A 7,440-nucleotide genomic window follows, 5' to 3' on the forward strand; every position below is an offset into this window, starting at 1 on the left:
CAGGAGTGCGTGCTGGCTCATAAGGGGTTAAAAGATCTAAGATGTAGGCAGGAGCCAGGCCATTAAGAGCTTTAAAAGTTATCAGTAAAATCTTAAAATCAATTCTAAAACATACTGGGAGCCAATGTAGGGAAGATAAAATTGGAGAGATGTGCTCAGATCTTCTAGTTTTAGTTAAGAGCCTGGCTGCTGAGTTCTGAACCAACTGCAGACGGTGTATATTTTTCTGGCTCAGGCAAGTAAAAAGGCTGTTACAAAAATCTAGGCGTGAGGACATAAAAGCATGTAAAAGTGTTTCTGTGTCTTTAAAATTTAAAAGTGGTCTTATTTTTGAGATATTTCTCAAATGATAAAAAAAGGATTGCACAAGCTTTGTAACATGTTTTTCAAATGTTAAATTACTATCAAACCACACACCTAGATTCTTTGCAACAGCCTGTATGTTGGTAAAAAAGGACTGAGCAGATGGCAGCACTTTCTCTAAAATATGCTGGGACCCAATGACAAGTATGTCAGTCTTGTCTTCATTCAATTATAAAAAGTAAAAAGACATCCAGCTCTCCACATCCTCCATAATAATGCTGACTGACTAATGCTAGGTATGAAGATCAAGTAGGTATGAAGATCAAGGCACGGCACAGATGCAAATGAAGGAGCACATGTGCAGGAATGTGATGTAGTGTGAAGTAAAAACAAAAAGACTCGCTTCAGAGAGCAAACCAGGCGGTGGCTGCACACTAGAGACAGCTGGATTTTTCGAGAGAGAGAGAGAGAGAGAGAGAGAGAGAGAGAGAGAGAGAACTATATATTTTTTCTCACTGTTTTTCAACAAGTTACAACATTTTTAAAAGAGCTGAAGAATTTAAGTTCACACAGCTCCACTACGATCTTGTTCTAATGGATCCCAGTCCAGTCCACAATCCTGACCAGTTTCTAGCAAAGTCAGGCTTTAATGACTGTGAGAGGATTTTTGGTTTGTGAAATAAAGCTTTTTCCCTTGATTGAGTCACAAACAGCAGCTCACAGGATAACACACACCTTTCATCCTCCGTGTGTAAAGGAGAGTGCCAAATACACGGACAAGAGTGTGCCGGGGTTAATCTCACGGCTGATTTAATCTCTCTTATTATAAAATTATAACGCCATACTATCATCGACTGAATTCATTTACCTTTAATCCTATTTCATGTTATAAAAAAGTGAAACCGTGATCTTGATCGCTGATGTTTCAACGAAGCCTTGTTTATTAATCTTGTGGTGTTTTCACCTCCAGCTCTCATCAGATGGTTAAAATTGCTCGCGTCACCGTTAAAACATCTTTTATCTGAACATTTAATCCTGCTCTGGACACAGGCTGTCCTGTGACATGAGAGCTTGTTTGGTGCAGCACTGAACAGCATCCAAACACAGAGAAATGGCTCAGTTCATGGCCGTTAAAAGAATTCCAGGGGGATTCAGATAGTATAAGGACACGCAGAAGAGCGGCTGTAGGGGCTCATACGAGTTAAAAGGTCTGTGTTTCATTCAGCAGAAGTGCTTGTTACTCTGATCAGGCTCCAGATTACATGCTGTGAGTGATAACTTTCTGCATTGAACTGCTCTCTCTCTCTCTCTCTCCTAACTGGGCTCCTTATTTACTGTACCCAGTTGAGGTGAAATAACTCCGGTGTCAGATCAGATTTTGTATAAATCTGTTGCTATTTTACAGCCAAAAAACAACACTTTTGTATACTGAGTCATCAGTACGTATACAGTGGTGTGAAAAAGTATTTGCCCCTTTCTGATTCCTGAGTTTTTTGCATATTTATCACACTTAAATGTTTCGGATCATCAAACCAATTTTCAAATTTCACAAAGACAGCCCAAGTAAATAGAAAATGCAGTGTTTGAATGATTATCTGTTTTTTTTAAGGGGGAAAAAAATCCAAACTTCTCTGGCCCTGTGTGAAAAAGTAATTGCCCCCCTTATTAAATAATCAGTTAACTGTAATTAACCACAGTTTTTGGAAAGCTGAGTTCAATTTCACTGGCCACACCCAGGCCTGATTACCGGCAGATTTGTTGACTCAAAAAATCACTTAAATAGAAGCTGTCAGACAAAATGAAGTCGGCTACAAGAGCTCAGAAAGAAACGCATCATGCCAGGAATCAGAACTCGGGAATCAGAAAGGGGGCAAATACTTTTGCACACCACTGTAAATTCATCAGCGATGGATGCTGTGATGACGCCGGCGCATGACGTAGGGGGGACAGGGGAGGGGTGAAATGGGCTTCAGCACGGTACAGATGGCCTAGTTGGAGTGCTCCCTTAGTATCTATCCTGGAGCTTGCACATGCACACGTACACTGTGGTTGTTTCCTTTGGTGTCTGACTTGTGCTGAGACTTTTAAAAGGAGCTGAAAGACTGGTGTTTGTAATGACACGTAGCTGCTATGTTATATTTAGATGTACAGTCAAGTGTTAACCAGACAGAAACAGAAAAAAACACACAGGTGCCAGACTTCATGCATCGGCAAAATTCACTTCCCTTTTTTGTAGGTGTTATTTTTTCGGTCATAAAGGAAATGCAGACACTTGTAACATGAAGGCACTGATCTTTACATGCATCTCAAACAGCTCCAGATATAAAGAACTGCTCTTTCTTTAGTTTAAATATTTTGAAAAAGATTTTTGACCATTTTAAATTCAGCTTTTGCTTTCGGTGCCAGACCTTGGGGGATCTGGGCCGATAGCAAAGGATACACAGGCGAGGATGCACTGTGTAGCCAATAAAACAAATTCTGTGGATCAACAGGAGAGAGGACAGATGTTAGTGTCTTGCTCCAGCCAGTGCTCATTGATTACTGACTTAAACTGTAACAAATTCACATACGCATCGAATAAGCATCAGCTTGCTGAAAATATGCTGTTTCAGGGCTCAATTAACACTGATACCAAAGTATATGTCCGAGAAATTAAATAAATGTAAAAACCAAATCTGACAATACACCATATAAAACAAAAATAAGTTCAAATAACTTGGAATTAATCTAAATCATATTCCACATTAACAAGAATTGGCTGTGTTAAAATATCAAACACTACAAAAAATCATTTTACACCAATGGCACATTTACTTAATTTCAATACCTATATTCAACCATATCTTCACACATAAACCACAATGACACTAATCTTACACATAAATCACACATATAACCTTTCAAAACATACACATCACGCTCTTAGACTTGTACTTAACCGCTTCACAATATGGCGTGACCACGCCCTGTGAACTAGCGCTAAAAGAAAACTAGCATGAGCATGGCGTCTCTCCTTACCATTTACTCACAGCTAACAGGATCATACTTTTAAACAAACTCTAAAACACATTTCCTCGTGTTACCAGAAGCTTATATCTGTAACTTACATTTCCAAAACTACACTATAAGAGCGAAAACTCACGGAAGTAAGTGCTTAAAATGACGACGTCTGCTCGGACACACAGTAACAAAAACAATCTTTCTGGGCTTAAAACACATCTGAATACCTTCTCACAACATCACAGAACGATTTATAATGCTTTTAAATTAGACATTAAACAACGGCGATCATAGAAAAGCAAGTTTTAACATACCTGTGGATCAATCAGAGAGAGGACAAACGTTGGCGTCTTGCTCCAGCCAGTGCTCGTTTATGACTGAGCTGCGCATGAGCAGATCGGGTTACTAGTCTCCCTAACAGTATCCACAGTAGCGCTACAGTGCCATCTACTGTCTTGGTTGGGTATTGATCTGATGTCAACACTGAAAACAGATTAATTCAGATATTTAAAGGGATACTTCAACATTTTGGCAAATTCGCCCATTGCCATAATTCCTATAGTCTTAGTAATAGGTTCGTTACCTTCAGTTGTCGGTGCAAGCTGTTTTTAGATCGCCGCTGCCGAGTTCAGGACCTGCTGTGCCAGCTCAATGTAAGCAGACGGTATTCCGGCTTTCCCTCATCAAACTCCTCAAATAATATCTTTCAGCAGTGACAATATTGTAGAACCCATAGAAGGCCCTTGCAGTGTTGTATAAGAAAGAAACTGATGAAATAGTTTTAGTAATATGACTAAATTGCAGCCATTGCACAATAAGAACAAAGGGAACCTGTAAAAGTTATGATAAGAGTTTGTACAGATGATGCTGTGAAAAAGTGGCCCCCTCGGAAATTCAGATTTTATTGCATATTTGCCACACCTAAATATTTATACCTGAGTAAATTAAAAATAAGCTTTTTTTAAATGATGGTTTCATTAATTTAGTGAATAAAGCCATCCTGGTCCTATGTGGAAAAGTCATCTCCCCTGAACCTCAGAACTGGTTGTTCTATCCTTGGCAGCAACAACTACAAGCAAGTCAATGAGTCTTTCACATCACTCTGAATTTTGGCCCACTCTTCTTTGCAGGATTCTTTTATTTCAGCCACATTGGAGGGTTTTCCAGCATAAATGGCCTTTTAAAGGTCATGCCACAGCATCTAAATCAGGTTTAAGTCCAGACTTTGACTAGACCACTCCAAAACCTTCACTTTGAATTTTTAATCCATTCAGAGGTAGACTTGCTGGTGTATTTCAGACATCCTCCTTCAGGATTTTTGGGCAGAGAGCAGAATTCATCAATTATGGCAAGTGGTCCAGGTCCTGAAGCACCCAGACCATAACACTGCCACCACCATGTCTGACTGTTGGTCTGATGTTCTGTTGATGAAATTCTGTTAGTTTTACTCCGGCTGTAACAGGACACACACTTCCCAAAAAGTTCAGCTTTTATCTGGTCAGTCCATACAATATTTTCACAAAGTTCTTGGTGATCCTCAGGATGTTTTTAGTCAAATGTGAGACAAGCCTTTCTTATTGTTGAATCATGAACTCTGACCTTAACTGAGTCACTGAGGCCTGCAGGTCTTTAGACGTTGTTCTGGGTTCTTTTGGGACCTCATGGATGAGTCGATGTTTTCTCCATTTGTGGATAATAGCTCTCTCACCATGGTTGGCTGGAGTCCCAAAACCTCAGAAATGTCTCTGTAACCCTTTTCAGGTTGATGATATGAATGTTAAAAAAAGGTTTGATAATCTGAACATCTAGGTGCGACAAACATGCAAAAAAAAGCAATGACGACAGCAAACTCTTTAGTGCAGAGGCGCCAAACTCATTTCAGGTCGGGGACAGATGTGATCCACTCGCACCATTCTGCAGCCTGATCAGCTTGTAGAGTTCCAGCCATTCTGCTGCCGAGGAAAAACTCAAATTTTAAACTAGAATGAGCCCTGAAAGTCTTTTCTCCATGTTCGTTCTATTTGAATCTCACTGACATCTCTGTATGGACCATGAACGCCTCCGTGCGTAATTTTGGATGCTCCTTTAACAAACAAGCAGACTTCTCATGTCATCGGACAGCCCTCGTCATTAGGACTAGATGTTCAATCATAAAGACATTTTTACCATGACAAGAGGAATTTTTTCCACCTGGTGAGAGCTGGACATAAATACACCACAGGATTTATAAACAATGCTCACACATAATGGATCAAAACTAAAAAAGCACGTCTTGTTGACATAACAATAAACTGTATGTAAATAAATTCAGTTGATATTGATTTGGCATCATAGTTTTAGAACAACGAAGGGTTAAATCAGTCCCACACACCAGACAGTTGGACCTCTTGTGTTCCCACTGTCCTCCTAGTAATTCCCACTTAAGTTCACATTTTGGGTCTTTTTTTCTTCTTTTTCTTAACATTTTAATTATTGTGTCTTGTAGGTCATTTTCAAAGCATCATTAAACTGGAGCAAGACAAAACACTGATATTTGGAAACTGGAGACTGAACGCACACGTTCACAAAAACAACCACAACAACATATGGTTTGATTAAAAGATATTATTGAACTCACAGTACTGAACATCTGTGACTAGAGATTGAAAAGACAAGTATAAATGCAGACTGATTATGTAAATATTGATGAAGTGCATAAAAAAATAAATTTCTTGAGGTAACACTTGATATCAAATAAGTCAGAAATCAAACAAAACGTACAATCTAAACTCTCAACAAGCATTTCAGTATTAACAAAGCAAAGCATGCTATAGATGAAAACACACTCTATATTCTAACTTTTCTGCTTTTTATGAACAGTAAAAAAAGGATGGATGGATAGATTTTACAGTGCTTAACAAATGTATTAGACCACCTGTCATATTTGTCTCAGAGACCATCCAGCATCATGAAGTGCTTTAATGCAGACTCTTTCATTTTCAGTGAGCTCTCCACATTTTACCATTTTGAACATGACTGAGGAATTTCAAACTGAATTCAGACAAGTTTGAGCTGGCTCACTGGGCTTCTCTGAGAAGTCAGAAATGAATCGAGCATAACATTTAACCACTAAAACTCATTTCTGTGTTCAGGAATGCAAGTAAATAACTATAATTTGACATATTAATCAAGAAATATTAATGTGCTTTACTATTTTTTCAGTTTTTTTGTAAATCAGTGAATTTGAAAATTCATGGATAACAATAATAATTATGTTTTAGCATTAAACATATCATTTGTGTTAAAGAGCTTCTATATATTGGTGTATTAACCATTGCAGAAACATAAAAAAAGATTTTGGTAATTACCAATGCTGTTAATTTAGGGCAGCTGTGGCATAAACCTGACTTTGGATGGTGGTCTAATAAATTCGTTAAGCACTGTATATGTGTAGTAGTTATTGGATTGACAGCTCCAGGTCTAGATTGTGGCTCTTACAAAGGTTCTGTTTCTCCAACAGTTTGGCTCTAGCAGGGTTGAGTAGCACTGCTCTACATAATGATACCTGCAATGTGTCAAATGTACTGATGTTGGTGTTGTTTGCTGATGACGCCTTTATTTTGTGGTCTAATGAGAATTTACTAGAACTTTATTAAGAGATCACTTCAGAAACAACAAAGTTAAAAATACAGTTTTATTAGAAAAAAGCATTAAACTCAAATACACAAATATTTTGAAACTACAGAAGAACAAACCAGTAAAATGCAGACTGACTGACATTAATGTTGATGAAGTACATGACAATAAATCTGTTGGTGTGACACTTGATATCAAAAATGGTTGAGAATCACATAAAACATGTAGAAACATTTATAAACAGAGAGAGACGGGGAGAGATAGAGAGAGAACTGCAGATTTTTACTTCTTCAGCTTAAGGCACGGGTGTCAAACTCCTTTTAAACTCTTGATTTTGTATTTTATCTCATATCTTGACCTTTAAACACATTATTTTAACTCTCTATCTCATATTTTTACCTTTTAAGAACCTTATTATGACTTCAAATTTTGCATTTTGACCTTTAGGACTTGTAAAGTTGACTTTTTATCTCAAATTTTGAGCCTTTAAACTTATTTATTTATTTATTTAGCATGTATTTG

This window comes from Cheilinus undulatus, linkage group 4 (genome assembly GCF_018320785.1).
Source record: "Cheilinus undulatus linkage group 4, ASM1832078v1, whole genome shotgun sequence".
Taxonomy (NCBI): domain Eukaryota; kingdom Metazoa; phylum Chordata; class Actinopteri; order Labriformes; family Labridae; genus Cheilinus; species Cheilinus undulatus.